The following is a 17,845-nucleotide window of genomic DNA, read 5'->3' as shown; positions in this document are numbered from 1 at the left end:
CCTTAGCCAGGAACCAATCCCATAAACCAAAGTGTCAACGAGGCATCTGTGCCTTTTCCCCAGCATCCCAACATCCAGATACTTCTTATTTGTGCCGTTCAAGCAAAAATCAGGTAAACTGGGTCATCAGGCGAAGATGGGGCCTCTTGCTTCTCTCATCAGCCCATCTGCCCCTATGACCAGGCTGGGTGCAGCTCTGGCTCCTAGACCATGACTCGAGTGTAAACAGACCACAGACCCACACTTCCTTTCTGACTCCTGGGCAGCCTGCTCAGGCGATGGGGACCCCGCGCACCTTCCAATCCGGGGTAAGCGTTGCTGATATTTCAAATTTCCTAGATGTGTAAACAGTTGGGATTTAAGGTGAGCTTAGCTGAGCACAGTCCTGCAGTAACAAGGGGCCAGTAATTTGAAAGGCTTTTACCTGTGTGCCTAGACTACATTCCCCAGGCCCCCAGAGGTAAATGTCACAGGAAAGGCTCCCTGGCAGGGGTAATCCACCCAGCCCTTGGGTACTATTATGGTGCTTTTTAGTTTATGGAGTATTCTCACATGTACCTAACAGAAGCCTGACCACTGAGTACAAAGCCATTAACACTCTTCTCATTTAGTCATAGGAAACCTCTTCTCATAGGAAACCAAGGCCACCAGAGGTCAGAGACCTTGACCAAGGCTACCTAGTTAATGGAAAAGTCCGGACCACAAATCGGATTTCCTGCCTCTTTAGCTAAATGAGACTGTCTTCCAGAACAGCTGGGCAAGATATTTTTATTGTTTAAGCACAAGCCCTTCTGAGGTCCAAAGGCTCCAGTCTGTGGGACAAGAGTCAGCTTGCCTAAGCATCCCCTGGGGAGGCAGAGGGGGAGGGGGAGGCGGCCCCAGGGCTTGGCTCTGCTCTGGGCCAGAGCATCTCAGCTCCTGGGCTTCCTCAGTTGCCTGGCCCTCCCCTACATCTTTGCCCCACGCCCATGTCTTTACTCACCCAGAACTATTTCTCTCTCTTCCTCCCTTCCTTTCCTGCTTCTCTCTCTCCATTTCTCCTCCCTGACACAGGCTGTAGGAAACGGTCCAGCTACATCAGCAGAGTCTCCTGCTTCAGAGTCCAAGTCCCCTCTCAGGGCTCCAGTCCTGGAGAAGGAGCTCAGAATTCAAAGCCCTAGGAAGGGGAGCCTGAAGCCACCAAAGGCCCGCCCTTCCCAGTCCCTCCACTCCGGGAAGGAGAAGGGGTCATGGCTGAATGTTAAGGCTCCAGTGAGGAGCCAGGTCTGAACTGAAGACCCAGGTTAGCCACGGTCGATGTGTCCTTGGGTAAATGGCCTTCCCTCCTCCAGGCCTCAGTTTCCTCATCTAAAAAATGATGTGCTGGATCCTGTCATCTCTCAATTCCTTCCTATTTCCCGAGTCTCATAAGGCCTCATTTGATAAGCAGTAAGAGCAAAGCCTTCGTATAAATTCCATGTTCTGAAATGACTTTGCCATAAAGGGGAGGATGTAGCAGGGACTAATAGATTCATGGAAACTCTGGAGAGTCCAAAAAGGGTTTTAATTAAAATGTAAATGTTGTAAACATTCAAACTTGCTCCACCCTGGGGGCCTGGGCCCAGCTGCTGAGAGAGGTCAGAGCACCATTTGCCACGATCAGCATTAACAGGTGCCCTGAATTGGTGCCAAAGCAAAATTCTATGTGGGAACCTCGCATAGAACACATGGAACACCCATGCAAGGAGAGATGGCTGTGTCCTCTAGCAAGCTGTATCTAGGGGTGATTTTGTGGCTTGAGTTTGAGAAAGAGCCCTTGTCCCTAAATATCTTTCCATCCTATCATATACACATGCATACACTTTGCACACGTGTATATTGTATTTATACATTTTATATAAAATCTCATCACTAAGGGCTCCTTTGAGTTAGGGATGGTGCTCCTGTCACTTAGGCAAATAGCACAAGAGAGGTAATAGGTTTTGTTACTGGTCACTTCCTAGCTGTGCAGACTTGGGCACCAGTCCTGTGCTTTCTTAGAAAGAGTGATGAGAACGCCCAGGCCTCATTTCCAGGGAGGAAGGATGCTACCACAGCCTGGCCCTTGGACTCCCTCCCTCGGGACCTGGGATCCTCAGCTTGTGTTCAGCCTTCTCAGTGTTGATGATCCTGGGACTTGACCCAAATGGCAGGAGGAAATCCAAGAGCTGGGAACCAGAGGCAGGCGCCTCACAGGACCACAGATTCTGGCCAAATAAACGCAGAGCAGTGGAGCATGTAGTCAGGGCAATGGAAGGTCTTTCCTGGGGCTTCTATCACAGGGAGGAGGAAAATGAGAACAAAACAGGTGTGCAAGAACAGTGAATTCCATTGCTGGCTGGGTTTTCCATTCATTCTACTCACTGCAACTTTTGGTGATTGTCTAATTATGGCTCATTACAAACATCAAGTTACATTTTGCAAGGTTGTAACTACAGGGGAAGGATACAATTATTATAATGAACCTCCCCAGCCCCAGACTCTCTCCCCTCCAATCAGACCCAAATGCCACTGCTCAAATCGTTTTCCTCGCCTGCCACCTGGTCCTCCTTAGGTCTCCTCTCTTGCATCCCTCTCCAAGGCCAAGGTGACAGAGCACGATCTGGAGCATAGTTCTTTCTGTGGCTCATCTCCATCAAAGGGTACTTTCCTCCCTTTTTCTTTCCCTGCTAATGAGCAGCTTTCTCCTGGTGTAGTCTTGGTGGAGGGGAAGAGCTGAGGATGTCAGATGGTGATGAACGGAGTTGTGGAGACTGGGCTTATGAAGAAGGGAGGTAGCCTGTGAACCAGGGGTCAGCACCTTCCAGTGTGGCCCAGGGTCGTGGCTCACCTGCTGGCTCCTCGAAGGCTGGATGCTGTTACAGAAACTCTGCGCAGGAGAGAGGAAGGCTTGGAGTGGCCTGCATCCACTTGTTTCTTGCCTTCCTCTGAAGTCCCTCTACCCTCAAAAGTCATCCGGGGGGAACCAACCTCCTTATTCTAAAAGCAACTTTCCAGGGGAAACGATGGTCTGTGACCAGAAAAGGGGAAGTGGGTTTGTTTGTCTCTCCCTTTGGCTGGTCAACCTACTTCCGGGAATAAGTCCTTCTCTTTAAGAAGGATAGCCACCCAGCCAAGGACCCAGAGAGGAGAAACCAGAAGATGAGAAGTCTGGACCAACCCTTCCTTTCAGGGAACTGGTAGTTTCTAGCGTGGAAAGGAGATTTCAGGGGAACATGACAGTGGCTGTTGCGTATAAGAGGGAGCAGATCTGTCTGTGTGCCAGGAGGCAGAATCAGGACCTGCAAGCCAGCCAACCATGGACTTGGCCGCCTCACAAGCTAGTGAGTTTGTGGATGGTCACTCCTTAGGGAGGCCATAGAAGATGCTCTCTGGGTGGCAGATGGTCTTTGAGGTCCTTTCCACCCTATGACTCCAGGCAATAGCCCTGGCACAGCACCCTGTATACAGTAAGTACTCAATCAATGTTTCCAGACTGCCAAATGGATAAGGTTAAATTATATGAGGAAATCAGCTTTCAAGTTGATGGTAAAGACCTTCTCTAGCAAACTTCTTTTCCAACCAAAGGTAATGAATGTAGTTCCTAACAGGGGCTATCAAAATTCATGCAAATAGGAGTCGTGTAAATGCTTATTTAAAGCACAGGTTCTTGGGCCCCACCTCAAATTTGGATTCGGTAAATCTAGAATGGGAAAAAGAAATCTGTGTTTTAAAATATGCTCCAGATGATGCCTATGCCTAGGATTGCCAGATCACACTTAAAGAATAGCAGACCCGGAATAAAAAGTCCTGGGTTCTTCTGGTTCCCTGATATCAGCACCATCAGAGCTGCCACCGCCTTTGACTTTCCACATCCAATTGCCCCTGGAGAAAGAAGAGGCCCCCATCTCATCTGGCTGAACCCCAGGAAACTCCGAGGCCCAGAGCAGCCAGAAAGAGATGAAGGCATTTTTCAACATAAGATCCATCCGCAAACAATACATTTGATGCCATGGAAAAGCTGGCCTTCAATACCCTTGCCACGTCACAGACTCGGTCCTGGGAGCTTGCCCAGCTCCTCGATGTTTCTGGTCTTGCTGCTTACCTTCCTGTCTACAGCTCCACCTGGCCCTCCTACCTGGGTTCAGTCTTTGGCTCCCACCTTTACTGTGATCTGGGCTCGGCTTCTGGTTCTTTTGTCTTTGGCTATCCAGCCCGGCTGTCAGGGCCCCTACACCTTGGGGCTATCCCTCATCACCCCTTTGCCTTTTTTGCTCCAGTCCTGCAAGCAGAACCCAGCCAGCACCCCCCCCCCGCCCCGCCCCTGGAGCTCTCCCACTTGCTGGGTTGCGAAAGAAAGATGAGAGGTCTAGAATCTCATCCCAACCCTCCTTTTCCAGGCAGCTCTCCTCTCCTCTCCCACCCTCCGTTGGCATGAATGACACCCAGCCTCTTCCAGGAGGTTCTCTCTTTCAGTCCCCAAATCACTGCCAAGGGCCTGGCTGGCCAGACTCTCCCCTCCCCTCTGCCCTCTCCCTACAGGGATTGATTTGTTTAGTTTCAACAGTTTAATCTTCTCCTCCCCTTGGCGCAGGGCTTTTTCCTCTGATCCCTGGTGAGAGGCGTTCTGTATCGGCCTGAATAAAGGGGGGCTAGGGGAGGAAGGTAAAAGGGGGAAAAAAAAGAAAGAAGGAAAACATACCTCCTGGCAAAACCCAGAGCACCACTTTCACAACATCTTTCCTCGCTACATTATTTATAGCGTGACTGAAACATTTATTCCTCCCCTGCTCTTCCAAAGAGCACGGGTGTTTCCACTGAGCTGTAACAAGTACAGCGAGGCTGCACTCAGCACGAACACCAAGCATTTGATACACAGCAGTGCATCCAGTGAATCTGGGAAGGCGCTGTGGCTCCCAGCAGCCAGGAGGGCACCAGGGGACAGAGGGGCAGGGCCTGGGAAGAGAGAGGGTGAGATGGTAGGTGTCTCCAGGCTGGAGCTAAGGAGCTTCCATGAAGCCAAGTCTGCAGAGAACCAGAGGCCTGGACTCACGAGGGGCTGGGGCAGGCCAGTAGCCAAATCCACAGCGATGCTCGAGGAAGCACTGGCTAGTGACAGGCTTTATGAGCAGATATTTTATCTCACAGTTTATATAAATATGCACATTTATACACTGTGGTGTGATGGAAAGTGTATGGATTTATGATTCAGACAAATCTATGTTGCCGTCCTCCCTGCTGCGTAGCTTGGGCCAAGTCACATCATCTCCCTGAGGCTCAGTTTCCCTTTGTGCAGAGATGGGGTTACTCATACCCACCTTACATTGCTGTTTTGGAGCCTAAAATTCATGTCGAAGAAAGTATCTAGCACTTTTAAGTAAATCTCACCTCAATTAACAAAACAAATGCCTAGCACCTAATGGATATTCCAAAAAGACAGCCCAGTGCATTTTCAGTTGGTGAATATTGTGAATATTCACAGGATCTACAGAACCGGTTCCCAATGGCCTGGTGTACGTGCTAATGAGAATACATAGTGCAGTGAAGGAGACCTGACATTCTAGAAGGCCTCCAGCTCTCTTTGAACGAATAAGCCCACAGACCCATGACAGCGGAGTTCTGGGTCCCCATGCATCCCGGCTTCACCTTAGCTGAGCCAGCAGCTACCGTGTCCCTTCCCAGCTGCAGGTCTGCTAGGCACCTCAAAGCCACGTCTATCAGCAGGCGCTGCGGCTCGCCCAGTGCCCTGGGGACCCCCAGGCCCGGCACCCTTTTCTGCCTTGGCTCTTGTCCCTCGCACTTGTTGGTGCTGATGTCCACTCATTTTTCTCAAAGCTTTTTCCAGTGCTTATTCCTGTCCAGGAGTGACCCTGTATCTAAACACATTAAAGCTGCATTTATTTTTATGATTGCTTTGCTGGAGAGGAAGGGATATGGGACCGAGCACCAGAAGATCTACCGTTCACTAGGTATCTGACATTGGAGCAAGTAACTTAACCATTCCAAGAACAAGGAAACCACCAAACACTGTTAGCATTTAATTCTGCGCTAAGGCTTTTAGACACATTATCGCATTTGTTCCTACAACAGTCCTAGGAGGTGGGTATTATTATCCCCAGTTTCTTTCTTTCTTTTTTCATTTATTCATTCCTTTAAAAGTATTTTAAAATGTCTACTACCAGGAAGTCAGCAATGACTAAGACAGCTGTGCTCACAGGAGCTTACAATCCAGATGAGGAAACTGACGCCCAGAGAGGTTGGCTAAAGCCATGTAATATCTGTCCCTGGTAGTAATCTCATGCCTCAGACTTCTCCACAGGGTGCTCTGTGGTCTACAAATCCCATGGGACTAGTTCATGCCAGAGCGGGACTTCCCACCCCCAGCTGCTTGGTGTCTCAGGAGTCTGGTGCAAGCTCTCAGCAGGAACTGGCTTATGCGTGCAGATGTGAAAAGGCATTTCGTAAGCTACAGAGCACGATGTGCCACTGGTTTTCTGTCTCACGATGCTGGAGCCCAGTGGGTACCAAGGAGCCTGGCCAGGTCCTCTTCTAATTGCAGGACCCCAGTCGGTGCACCCAGGAAGGCGCCTGGGCCGCTCCCTGAATATCACTGGGTTCCAGGCAGAGAGAGCTGGCCCTTCCTGGCTCTACCTCCATGACTCCGCCACTGACTACAGGGCCACCTGGTCTCACACCAGCCACTTCGGCCGCTCAATGACATCTCCTTCTGGCTGTTCCTGCTGCTTCAAAGTGTGGGGAGCAGAGTGGAGAAGAGCGTGGCTTGAACAATAGCCAACTTGCCTAAAACCCCAATGCTGGAGTAATTAAAAAGAAACGAACCCATTCAGGCTAGCACTAGAATTACAGTCTCAGTTTCACCGTGGTGATGGAAAGAGGAACTTTAGCAGGAGCGTGGCGTGGGTCTGTCTGGTGGAGGCGGCAGGGGGTGGGTCCCCTGCTGCAGTCAGTGAGCTGGTGAGCCGGGCACTTTGATTTGTTTTCTCCCTTCCTTTCCAGCCGCCCCTCCTCTCCAGGTCCCCATCCTATGAATATATTTGTTTGTTTATTCCTATTGATTTCCAAAGGCCTAGGTGCCCCCAGGGCCTCTTGCTGCAGGTGTACCAAATGCAAATCTGACAATTTCAGTCAATCCAGCAGCAAAAAGTCCCCATAAAAGGAGAAAGCCAAAGGGCTCCCACGGGGGAGAGCGGCCCTCAAAGCAAGCCCTCCACTGAAGGGCAGCCTCGATGGGAGCACTGGCCTGCGTGGGTACTAGGTGAGCAGATGGCCGGGCCCTCGGGCAGGCTCTGAGAAAGCCCTGCTGTGCACGGCTGGCTGTGGCATCTCACCCTGGGAGAACTTCAGTGTCCCCATCTGCCTGAACTGGGTGAGCGTAAGACATGGAGGCAGGCCGGAACCGGCGCTGCTTCTCCCAATCCAAGCCTTCTATGTCGGCTCGTTTATTCATTCAACAACTATTTAAAAGATATTCTTGGTGCCAAGCACTGTTCTAGGCTATGGGGAAATACCAGTGTCCAAGACAGACGGATGTGGTATGGAGCTAAATGTGAAATGTATGGGGGAAGGGCTTTCCAGCAGAAGAGCAGCACATGCAAAGGTCAGGGTTGGGGGAGGTGGTGAAAAACCCTGGTTTGTCTGAGAAACAGAGATAGGTGTGGCTATAGCTCAATGAGTGAGAAGGGCTGAGCATGAGATGGAGTCAGAGAATGGCAAGGGCCAGACCATGGGGACCTTAGGACTCCAGAGTGACACCTGGATTTAACAGTGGCAGCATCAGGATTGGGCTGGTGGCCTGGCCAAGCCTGTGATGCTAGAGCCTCTTTAAAGGAGGGAAACTTCCTGGTGCCCAGGTCTTCAGGGACCTTCGCTGCCTTTCAGGAAGGAAAGGAAGGAAATTACGACAGCAGTTCTGATGCTTGTCACCAGAATTTTAAGTATTGTTATTGTTCTAGACCAAACCCTCTCATTCACTGACTTACTCACTACAGTAAATACTGAACACCTACTAAGTGAAGGCCAGAAAGGTAGGCAGGCAGGAAGCAAGTGTCAAGTTTGGCCGGATCGGGGAGGGCCTTGGGTGTCACGTCAGGGAGCATGGACTTGACTCTGGACCCTGGAGACTCTTTGAACAAAGGCTTTGAAACAAGGGAGTGACAGCCTCAGATCTGAACTACACAAGGAGGTTCTGGCTGCAGTGTGGAGGGACCAGACGGGTCCACCATGGCTATAGCCCAAGGCCACTGTGGTTGTCCAGTGAGAGGTGGCAACCCCTCCTCGAGGCATTCATCAACTCCCAGGACGGAACAAAAGCACCTCTGTGCTCAGGTGGCGTTTTGTTCCTGCTTCCAGTGTATTCCAATTACTTGTAACAGTGTCCTAATCTGACACAGCACTCCAACAGACAATCCAAGGGCCTCTCTTCCCGACATTAGCATCCACTAAGGGCCTAGGCAGAGGCACAGGGAAGAAGAGACAGATCTAATCCGCAGTGCTGTCTTGTTGACGTTGATGGTGAAATGAATTTCCCTTCTTGGGCATGCAAGAACTAGACAGAAAGGGAGGAACCCAGAGGGCGTGGGTGGCAGAGGACGTCGGACCAGAATTCTTTTCTCCGTGCTTCTGTCCATATGGATAACAGAGCTAGCTGCACCTTGAAAGTGGCGCACATTCGGAAACTGTGGGGCCAGTTCCCTGTGGCCTGAGCCTGGCATAAGGAATGCACTTAATGCTCACACTTCAAAGCACCAACAGGGTCCACATCTTTCCCCAAGAGGAATGAAGCCTGGGCAACCTGAGGTTTTTTGAGGTGTTTGATATGCAAATTTCCCATCCCTTTAAGCTAGATTGTTTGGGAAACAGAGTTAGAATCAGAGTTAAGGAATCTGAGCCCTTAGACGTCATGCAGCCCCACATGCTCATTTTATAGACTGGCTGCCAGAGGTGCACTGAGCTGGAATGACTTATTCTGGGACCCTCAGTTAAAGGGTCTGAATCTCTTGCACTAGCTGTCAGGCAGCCACGTGGAGTCTATGTTTACATCTCAGGGCTTACCTACCAAACCCAGCGCACACATAAAATGCCTCCCAACAGCAGTCCTGGGATCTGAGAAATAAATACTTAGATAAAAAGCCATTTACCAAGACCCAAATGCCTTTTAACAGAGGCTATGCGCCCGGCAGGATAAGCCAATTACCAAAGGATTGTGTTCCAAATGCAGCCTAACTGTCTCAGAGCCTTGTCAGGGGGAATCAATAAGCAGTTAATCAATGGATTGATTGATCATTTACTGCTAGTAATTAAATTTCAAGAAAGTACAAATTCTGTTACACCTACAGTCAGTCAAAAGCGATGCTCAGATCCTGGAATATGAAAGGAAATAAAAATAGAAGCCCTGTGGCCATAGTATTAGAAAGTCAGAGGTGGGGGGGTGGTCTTTATCTCATGGCATCATAGGTCTTTGGAGTCAAAAGAAACTTTGGGGAGGATCCAGTCTGACACCCTCATTTTGGAGATGGGGAACCAGGGTTCTTAGAGGTGGAGGTTGTGCTCAAGGGAACCAGTGTGTTAGTGTCAAAGTAAGGACTAGATCCAGGCATCCTGCCTACCAGCCCAGTGCCCCTTAATAGAAGGGCAGGCAGTCCGTGTTGGACAGTTTGGGGTGTGGTCGTAACATCAATGCTTTTCCAGCAGCTCTTCCCTTGGGGACGCTTACTAGATTTCCAAATGACCATTTTCCCCTCTCCCCAAACACAGGACTTCTCCATTAACACAGAGATTCATGGAGGCATCTTATACCAAAGCCCTTCTTTGGGCAAAGTTGGAAGCAAAGATGCTCCCAGGATGAGGGTTTGCTACCAGCTTAGGAAATTCAACATGAGCACATGTGCATGAAACGGCTCCTAGAGAAGCAACTGCAGCAACTTCAGAGGAAGCCCACGGGCAAGCAGGGCGGTCCCACGAGTGGACGACTCACATGGAAGTCCAGGTTCTGCGCTGTATGTGGAAGGTGTTTCAACTTCTTATATAGCCCACGTCTTTATCATTCAGGCTTCCGTCTGATGCTTCTTCCCCTGTACCCTTAGACTGGGTACCACTACTGGCCTGGCATACTTGTTGAACTGATTCAAAGACCTGAAGGCGTATTGTGACAAACTGAAGGGCCATCATCCACGCAGGATGGGGTGGCCTTTTTCCCAGGGAAGGAGACAAATGCCATTTGGTTTACCTATATCTGGAGGTAGTAAAAGGGGGCAGGGAGAAACACTTGGGTGGGCTGTGAGTTTCTGTACTTGTTCTCAAAGGTAGGTGGAAACTCCTCCAGGAAGCCGCCCTAGACCACCTGCCAGGGGCCGGTCTATCCAGACCACTCAAGCTCTGCGGTGCTCATCCACCTCCCCAGGCGGTTTTTGCCGCCTGCTTTTACAGCGCTCTGCGGACAAGTAGTAAACCCAAAGTACCTTTCTCCAGCCAGCCAGCAGGACTCGGAGCCCCCTTGCCCCTTGCTGCCAGTCTAAATGTGATCAAGAAAGGCAAACACATTTTTATTACCTGCTTAAGCCAAGTGGAATTAGGTAGGTAAATCTTCTGGGAGGAAAATCAATGCCTTCCAAAGCCAAATATCAATGATTTGTGAATTATCCTCAGCTTTTGTAAGATCTGTGCTGGTGTTTCTGCTTATGTTAAGCGCCTTCTTGAGGCATCCCGTGTGTGGGCTACTCCAACCAGGACCTGGGCAGTTCCCCAAGGGCAGGAATCCTGCCTCTTCCTCTTTTTCCCCCACAGTGCTCGAGACAGTGCTTTCGACAGGGCTTACCCCAAGTGTGAATGGTCAGATGCTCTTTTTTTTTTTTTTCCCCTGGGGTCTATCTCCTACCCTGATCCCTTCTGCCCCACCCTCCATCGACCAAATCCACCCCCTGCCCCCACGCCCAGGGTAGCAGATCAGAGAGTTTAAGGATTACTGGACATGTTCTGTGCAGCCATTGGTAACGTCCAAGCTCCCACTCCCCCCTAATTGGATCCGCTGCTGAGAAATCTGATTTAATCAGCCTGTGATCGCCACTGAGGGGAGGGGGTGTTGGAGAAAAGGATGAGCCTCCCGGGCCTGCGTTTGCTCTGTTTGCTGGCCCAGCTGTGTGTGCACAATCAGCCTTTATTAACTATTACACTTCATTCGGACAGCTGCCTGGGGAGAACATCGATTCATTCCCCAACCTTTTAGGCTGCCCTGGAACTTGGTGTTTCCATTTATTTATCTCCTATTTCCGTGCACACGTGCAAGTTAGACCAGGACTGGGAAGACGGTGCCACGAAATGGATTCAATTAGAAGCGTACACTCCGCTTTCTCCCCTTAGACTCCCACCTTTCCTTGAGCCTCACCTCTGCAGTGTGTTTCCCTCAACCCGCCTACCTTGTGAGCCTTCAATAGAGGATTCTCCACAGGAGGAAGCGAGAGCGGTGCTTACTGTCCAGAGCAATTTACTTTGTCAATACTCGTCTGGGTCCTCTGTGTTCGCCTTAACGTATTTCTGTGTGATTGCTTGTCTGCCCCATCCCCTCCTGACTCACGCAAGGCACGTGCTATGGACAGTACCCTGGCACAGAGCTGGTGCTCCTTTCTGAGGATTCACAGCCAGGCCTGTCTCCAAGGACTGGGGGCTTCTAGGTTGGCAGTGGGGTGCAGTCACTCCTGATGCGGCATGTTTTGGATTCTTGGTGGAGGGGAAGCGGAAGCAGTATTCCCATTCCGTGACAAGGGAAGAGGCATTTCTAGGTAGAGGCATTTCTGATGGACCAGATAGAGCTGCTATGCTCGTCTCAGTCACTGGGGCCCTTGAAATGGCAAGAGCATTGTGTCCCCACGCTTTGTGCCAAGTGGTCCATGTGCTAAGCCCTCCCTTGGATATTAATGGAATATTCACCAAGGTAGTGCCCCTGCACCCTAAATACCCCTGTACAGATCTAGGACCCCCCATCGTCCACAGGGCACCTTGCCAAGTCCCCCTTTCTTCAGAATGGACTGAAGATAGGTGATTACAGCTGCAGAGGGCTGAGCGAGCAGTGCAAGACAAAGAATGTCCTCAAAAGCCCTCAAAGAAGTGGCACTATAAATCTCTCCTGCCTGTGTGCTCCGGTCTCTGGGCTGCTGCCTGTCGTGTGACTTTGGGCAAATCAGATGACCTCTCTGAGCCTGGATTTCTGCATTTGTAAAATGGGGCAAATCTGTCCTGGCTGCTTGCCCTAGCGGGATATTTAGGACCATAGGAGATGAAGGTTTGATTTGTAAAAGCTCTACTATCTGACATGCTTGTTTCCAAGCATGTAAAGTATCTCATTAGGCGTATGATGGAGTAGTTAAGAGAACAGACACCAGAGCCAGCTGCCGGGGCTCAGGTCCTGGCTGTGCTGTGTGGCCTTGGGTAAGTTTTTGCCCATTCTGTGCCTCAGGTTCTGATTTGTAAAATGAAGATAATAGCCCAGTTCCTCACAAGGTTGTCCTGCAGATTTAATGAGTTTTATACGTGAAGGACATAGAACAGAGTCTGTGTAAGTAGTAGCTTTTGTAATTATACACATGGACACACACATACACAGAACACCATGGCTCCAGACACTTTCAAACATACCACAAAACTCCAGGGTTAAATTTCATACCCCTGGCCAGCAGGGGCCTTCTTTCTCTCTGCTTGGCTCCCAGTATGCAATTGGACTCAGGGGAAGAAAGCTGCCCACGAACGTGATCACTATACAGACAGGCCTGGCCGCGATGCTGGTTTTCTAAGTGCCAGTCCCCCCTCGCTCCCTGGCAGAGGCTGAGGCTGGAGTACCCTGGGCATTGCTTCCCGTTGCCGTGTAAAGGTCAGCTATCGACATCTGCTCTCATCCCTCATCTGCCAGCAGTCCCGAAAGTAACCCGCAGACTCTCAGCTGCCCACTTCAGCCTCCGTCTTATCAATATCTCCTCCTGGTAAAATGCAAACTGCATTGAACGGTTCCCTCTCCTGATTGTGATTCTCTCTTCACACTGAGTGATCCCCACGCTGGGGACAGCTTTCTATGACTAAGGGGCCAGGGGTATGAAGGGGAGACCAAGAAGGAGCAGAGGAAATAGGGCTTTTGGGTTGCAATTCTGCTAATGGGTTCCAAACCTACCAGATTTTTGCATAAAGAAGTTCATTATGATTGAGAGGATAAAATAGAGCGGAGAGCCAAGTAAAGGACTGGCGATCGTATCACAAATTGGCAGAAAAAAATCATTGCTGGTTTTGATTACCCTCCCTCCCTGCCCCCACCCCAAGGAAAGTAACTGCAAGGGAGGAAGAGAGCAGAAAACAAGTATGTCAGGTAGTAGAGCTTTTATAAATCAAACCTAACAAAGGGAACCAGGAAAGAGCTTGGATCAGAGTTAGGAAAACTCTTCTCAAAGTGTCAGTATCTTAACTCTGCATTTCAAATGCAAGTACCTCTGGACAACTGTAGGGCACAAAAGGGGTCTCTTTTCCCAGACCCATGTCCCATGTCACGAGAACAGGCCCCAGACCTGCCTCTCACAGCCTAGGCCCTCTTCCTCCAGAGGGTCCAGGGCTTTGCGTTTCCACAATTGTGCAGACAGGAGGCCATTCCCAAGACCAGCCCTTCTCTGCCCTCCTGAGCTGTAGCTGCCCTCCAAGTCAGCCTCCATCACAGGTGCCCAGGAGGGCCTACAGCTATCTGGAAGGACCAGCATCTGCTCAGGAGACATCTTGCCAAACAGGCAGCTGGGTCGGGGCTTCACTTTACAAGGCCAGGCGGCAGAGCCTTGTTCAACTACCCTCGGGCAGCCCCCAGAGCCCAGGCCTCCTACCGAGTCCAGGGCCACCATCATGGGGAAGCTGAGGCATGTGGGTGGGCTGTGGGTCCTGCCCATCCCAGCTGGACCCTGGCCAGGGTTCCTTCCTGAGGGGTGGTGGCAAGCCCCGGGGACTGCTACTAACCAAAGGAGGGCCGTTCCTAGGGACAGGGTTGCCCCATTCTGCTTGAGAGGCACGTTACAAAGCACTGACTCATGGAGGACTCTTGGGTCCATCATTTCCTCTTTCTGGGTCTTGGTTTCATCACATCTACCAGGAAGGTTTGAACCAGGAGATTATCAAGTCTCCTTTCTGCTCTAACATCCCAAATTTATTACAATAGGATGTAAAACAGGACGTTACCCCTGGTCTCAGAATTTCTCGTGAAGCCCAGAGTTAAGAATCACAGGACAAGGATGGACTTGCACATTCTAAGAAGAGGCCCTAGGCTTTCCACGAGGGCCTTGCTCAGGGGTGGGGGGAGCTGGTGCGGAGGCCCAGGGCCATCCACCATCACTCCAGCAGAGGCCAAAGCAGCACAGATGTCTAATGAGATGGTAGAGTGAGGGTCTCTTTGAAGAGAGTGGAATGCCCTGGGTTTCTGTATGTGTCTGAAAAATGTGTCCCACCCGTGTTGCCGAGTGAGGGGCTCTGTGAGCCCAGGGCAGCTCTGGAAACCTGGTAGGGGAGTTCAAGGAAGTCCTCAGGTGTGCTAGATATGAGTTCTGGGACTGGAGGCAGGGGCTGGTGATGACCCTGGCCCAGGGTGGAGGAAGCAGAAAGGGTTCTGGAGGGTTGGGGTTGGGGGCCACGGGGGCTTCTGCTCACTGAGGGGTCAAGTAAGACACCACAAAGGGCACAAGGGGCCATAACCATGGCTAATTTTTATGAGTACTTCCTACGGGTCAAGCTCTGTTTTAAAGACCTTACACATATCATCTCATTTAAAAATCACACCTACAAAATACCCCATTTTATAGGTAAGGTAACTGAGGCTCAGATTGGTGCAGGGACTTGCCCCAGGTCACTGAGCAGCTAAATATCTAGCCGGAGTAAGAACCCAGGCAGCCTTGCTCCTGAGCCCTGTATCACCCTCCGTGCTGCACTGCCCCTCTCAGGAGCCACCTTAAAGGAAACTGCTCCCAAGGACTGCCAGCTGGGGCCAAAGAAAGAGGCTACGTGGTATGTCCTAGAGCAGGTGCTAACAAAGACACAGGAGGCATCAACTGTAAAGGTCATCACCAGCATGTGGGAGTAGTGCAGTGTCACCGGCCCCAGAGAGCTGCCTCCGGAGAACTCACAAGTCACCAGGAGTGACAGCAGCAGTGGCCAAGTGAGTGACCCTCCTGCCCTTTCCCTGGCTCCCTCTGTGGTGAAGCCAGGCGTGTGCAAAAATATCACCCTGCCTTCTCCTTGCAGGTGGCTTGGCCCAGGTGAGGTCCAGGCTTGGGGGAGGAGGAGAGGAGAAGCCTTGATGGATGAGAGACTGAAGCTTTGACTGAGATTCACAAATATTTATTGAGCACCTACTACGTACGGGAACTGTCTCAGGTCCTGAAGATGCAGCACTAAAGAAAATGGACAAAATCTCTGTCCTTTTAGGGCTTATAATCCAGGGGAGGAAGTGCAAACAATAAATGAACAAGTAAATCTGTGTGTCTTGGATGGAGTTGAGTAGTATGGGGCGGGGGAAGTGCTGAGTGGAGAAAGTGTGGGTGGGAGGGGTGGTTATTTTTATAGAGGGGTCAGGGAAGGCATTTCTAATAATTCCTGACAGTTCAGAGAGTCCAAGCAGCAGTGAGGGAGTGAGCCGCGTGGATATCTGGTGTAAGGAAAGCCGGAGGCCAGCACAAGTCGCGTGTCTGAGGCTCAGCAAGAGGCCGCTGTGCCTGAACGGGGGTGCGGGCGGCGGTAGGGGGTGAATGAGGTCAGAGGGAGCAGGGGCCAGGGTCTGCAGGCAAGGAGTTCGCCTTTGATTCTGAATGAGATGGGAGCCAACAGAGGGTCTTAAGTGAGGGAATAACTAGAGTTTTTAATCCTAGAAAGTCAGAGGGAAGAAATGCCGCAGGATTGCCTGAGATGCCAGGCAGAGCAGAGAAGGAAAATGCAACAGAGCAGGTTGGAAGGTCAGAAGTGGGGAAAACATTCAAATCACTTCCTGAGTACACCCTGTGAGTCCAGTCTGTTCAATAAAGTGGAGACATTAGTGCTGATTTATGCAATCCTGGGAAAGCTTTTCAGCAAGTCTTCACTGAGCACGTCATGGTACCAGGTGCTGTGTTAAGTATGTACACTTTCTGTCTCACTGAATCCTTGTAACACTACCAAGTGAGGGATAGGTCCCCCATTTTACAGATGAGCAGAGTAAGACCCGAGATGCAGAATTCAAGCTGAGATCACCAGTGGCCAAAGCTAAGATATGTGGGCACACATCGGGAGAGCTCCCAGGCTGAGTGGCCACAAAGCTTTCTGCTGGATGAAGGGGCCACCTCGACCAGGACAGAGACAAGCTTGCTGCCACCCCAGAGGATGACTTTGGGTTGGCCTGCCATTTGGCGATCAGTGCTGGGCACGAGCAAAAGGAGAGCTACAGGCGATGTTAGACCTGCTGAGTCTGGCAGGTGGCAGGGCCCTGATGGACACCAGGATTCATGAACCAGGTCCTGGCCTCCAGCAGCGCTCACCACCAGACAGCAAGGAGGCAGGGGTCAGCAGTGGGCAGCAGGAAGGGGACAGTCACCCTTCCTTCCTGAGGGAATCAGGGAAAACTTCCAGGAGGAGGGGCACTTGAGAAGTCCTTGAGATTGGGTTACATTAAAAGGTAACTCTACTCAATGGCTGTTTTGAAATCTGGCTGCTGGTGGGTGATGGGTGCTTTTTCTGGCCCTTGAATAGCAGCCATGCCCCCATGACCTTGACCGTGCCCCACACCCCAGCATAACTCGCTCAGACTCCTGGCGACCTCTGGTGCTCCCCCATCCCTGGTTGTCCTTGGGGAGGTGGGGGGGTCCCTAGGCCTCTGTGCCCAACACCATCATCTTCTCTGCTGCCTGGGGAAGCCTATTCTAATGCAATCCACCAAAAACCTGCCTGAGTTCTCCTGGATTCCAGAACAATAGGGGAGGCCTACGCACCCACCAGCAGCTTACTCTTCAAAAGAGGAAATGAAGCTTAGCAAACTTTTCCAGTAAGAATGGATACCACATGCTCACCACGAAGAACTCCCCTCGCCAGTGGTTACAAAGAATTTCGAAGCTGGATCCGAGTCCCATATCTCCATGAGACAGATGTGTAGGGGACAGTGGGGGACAGTGAGGGACAGGGAGGCTCACAAGTGCTGTCTCATAATCCCCTGGACATGGACAGTTCCTCGCTGGCAAAAGCTCTGTGTGTTAGACTTTGCTTTCTTCCCTTTCAGCAGCTTAGGTGACCCACCAGGGCTGCCTGCATCCTTGCTTAGCCCTCAGGGGAAGGTGACACCTTCCTGAGGCTGAAGGCAGGTGTCTGACCATGGGGGCTGTGGGGTCCTAGCCCAGTTCTACCACACACTTATCTTCCTCCTACCATCGTCCCGAGCTAAAACAAAACCAGGAGTGGTTTTTCTATTGTGCATGTGGGGTTCAAAGTCAGAAAACCCAAGTGACTTGTCCCAGACCACACTGCCAGCGAGAAGCAGAACCAGCTTCCACTCCCAAGCCCACGGGGCCCAGAGCCCCCCAGCCCTGAGGGACCCTGCGCTGGTCATGCCACCTGCCCATACAGGGTGTCCTTGGATACTAGCCAAGCCCGTGAGCAGAAGGGGCAGAAGCCCTCTTGCAGAGGGGCTCAGAGAGCTGCAGTGGCCTCCCCAGGGATCTAGAAAGTTACCCCACAAGGCTCGGAAGCAGAGGTCCAGGGCTGGAAGGGACTTTCTGGTTTACTGCTTGGAATTGCCTGGGACCTGGGAGTAGTGACTAAGGCTGGAGTCTAACAAGGCAGACAACTGCGCTGCGTCTTC

At 51.2% G+C, this 17,845-nt stretch overlaps 1 protein-coding gene and 1 long non-coding RNA gene across 2 annotated transcripts in view; both read right to left on the bottom strand.

Annotated features, from left to right (window-relative positions):
• Positions 1 to 17,845, bottom strand: part of DSCAML1 (DS cell adhesion molecule like 1) — a 314,658-nt gene that overhangs the window by 191,503 nt on the left and 105,310 nt on the right. The gene's annotated exons all lie outside the window — the stretch shown is intronic.
• Positions 1,502 to 16,290, bottom strand: LOC116661132. The gene is made up of 3 exons (XR_004316888.1): positions 16,280 to 16,290; positions 9,874 to 9,876; positions 1,502 to 3,321 (listed from the first exon to the last, which is right to left on the bottom strand). It is a non-coding gene; the product is annotated as an uncharacterized LOC116661132 (long non-coding RNA).

This window comes from Camelus ferus, chromosome 33, assembly GCF_009834535.1.
Source record: "Camelus ferus isolate YT-003-E chromosome 33, BCGSAC_Cfer_1.0, whole genome shotgun sequence".
Classification (NCBI taxonomy): domain Eukaryota; kingdom Metazoa; phylum Chordata; class Mammalia; order Artiodactyla; family Camelidae; genus Camelus; species Camelus ferus.
This window is presented reverse-complemented; position numbering and strand designations above follow the sequence as displayed.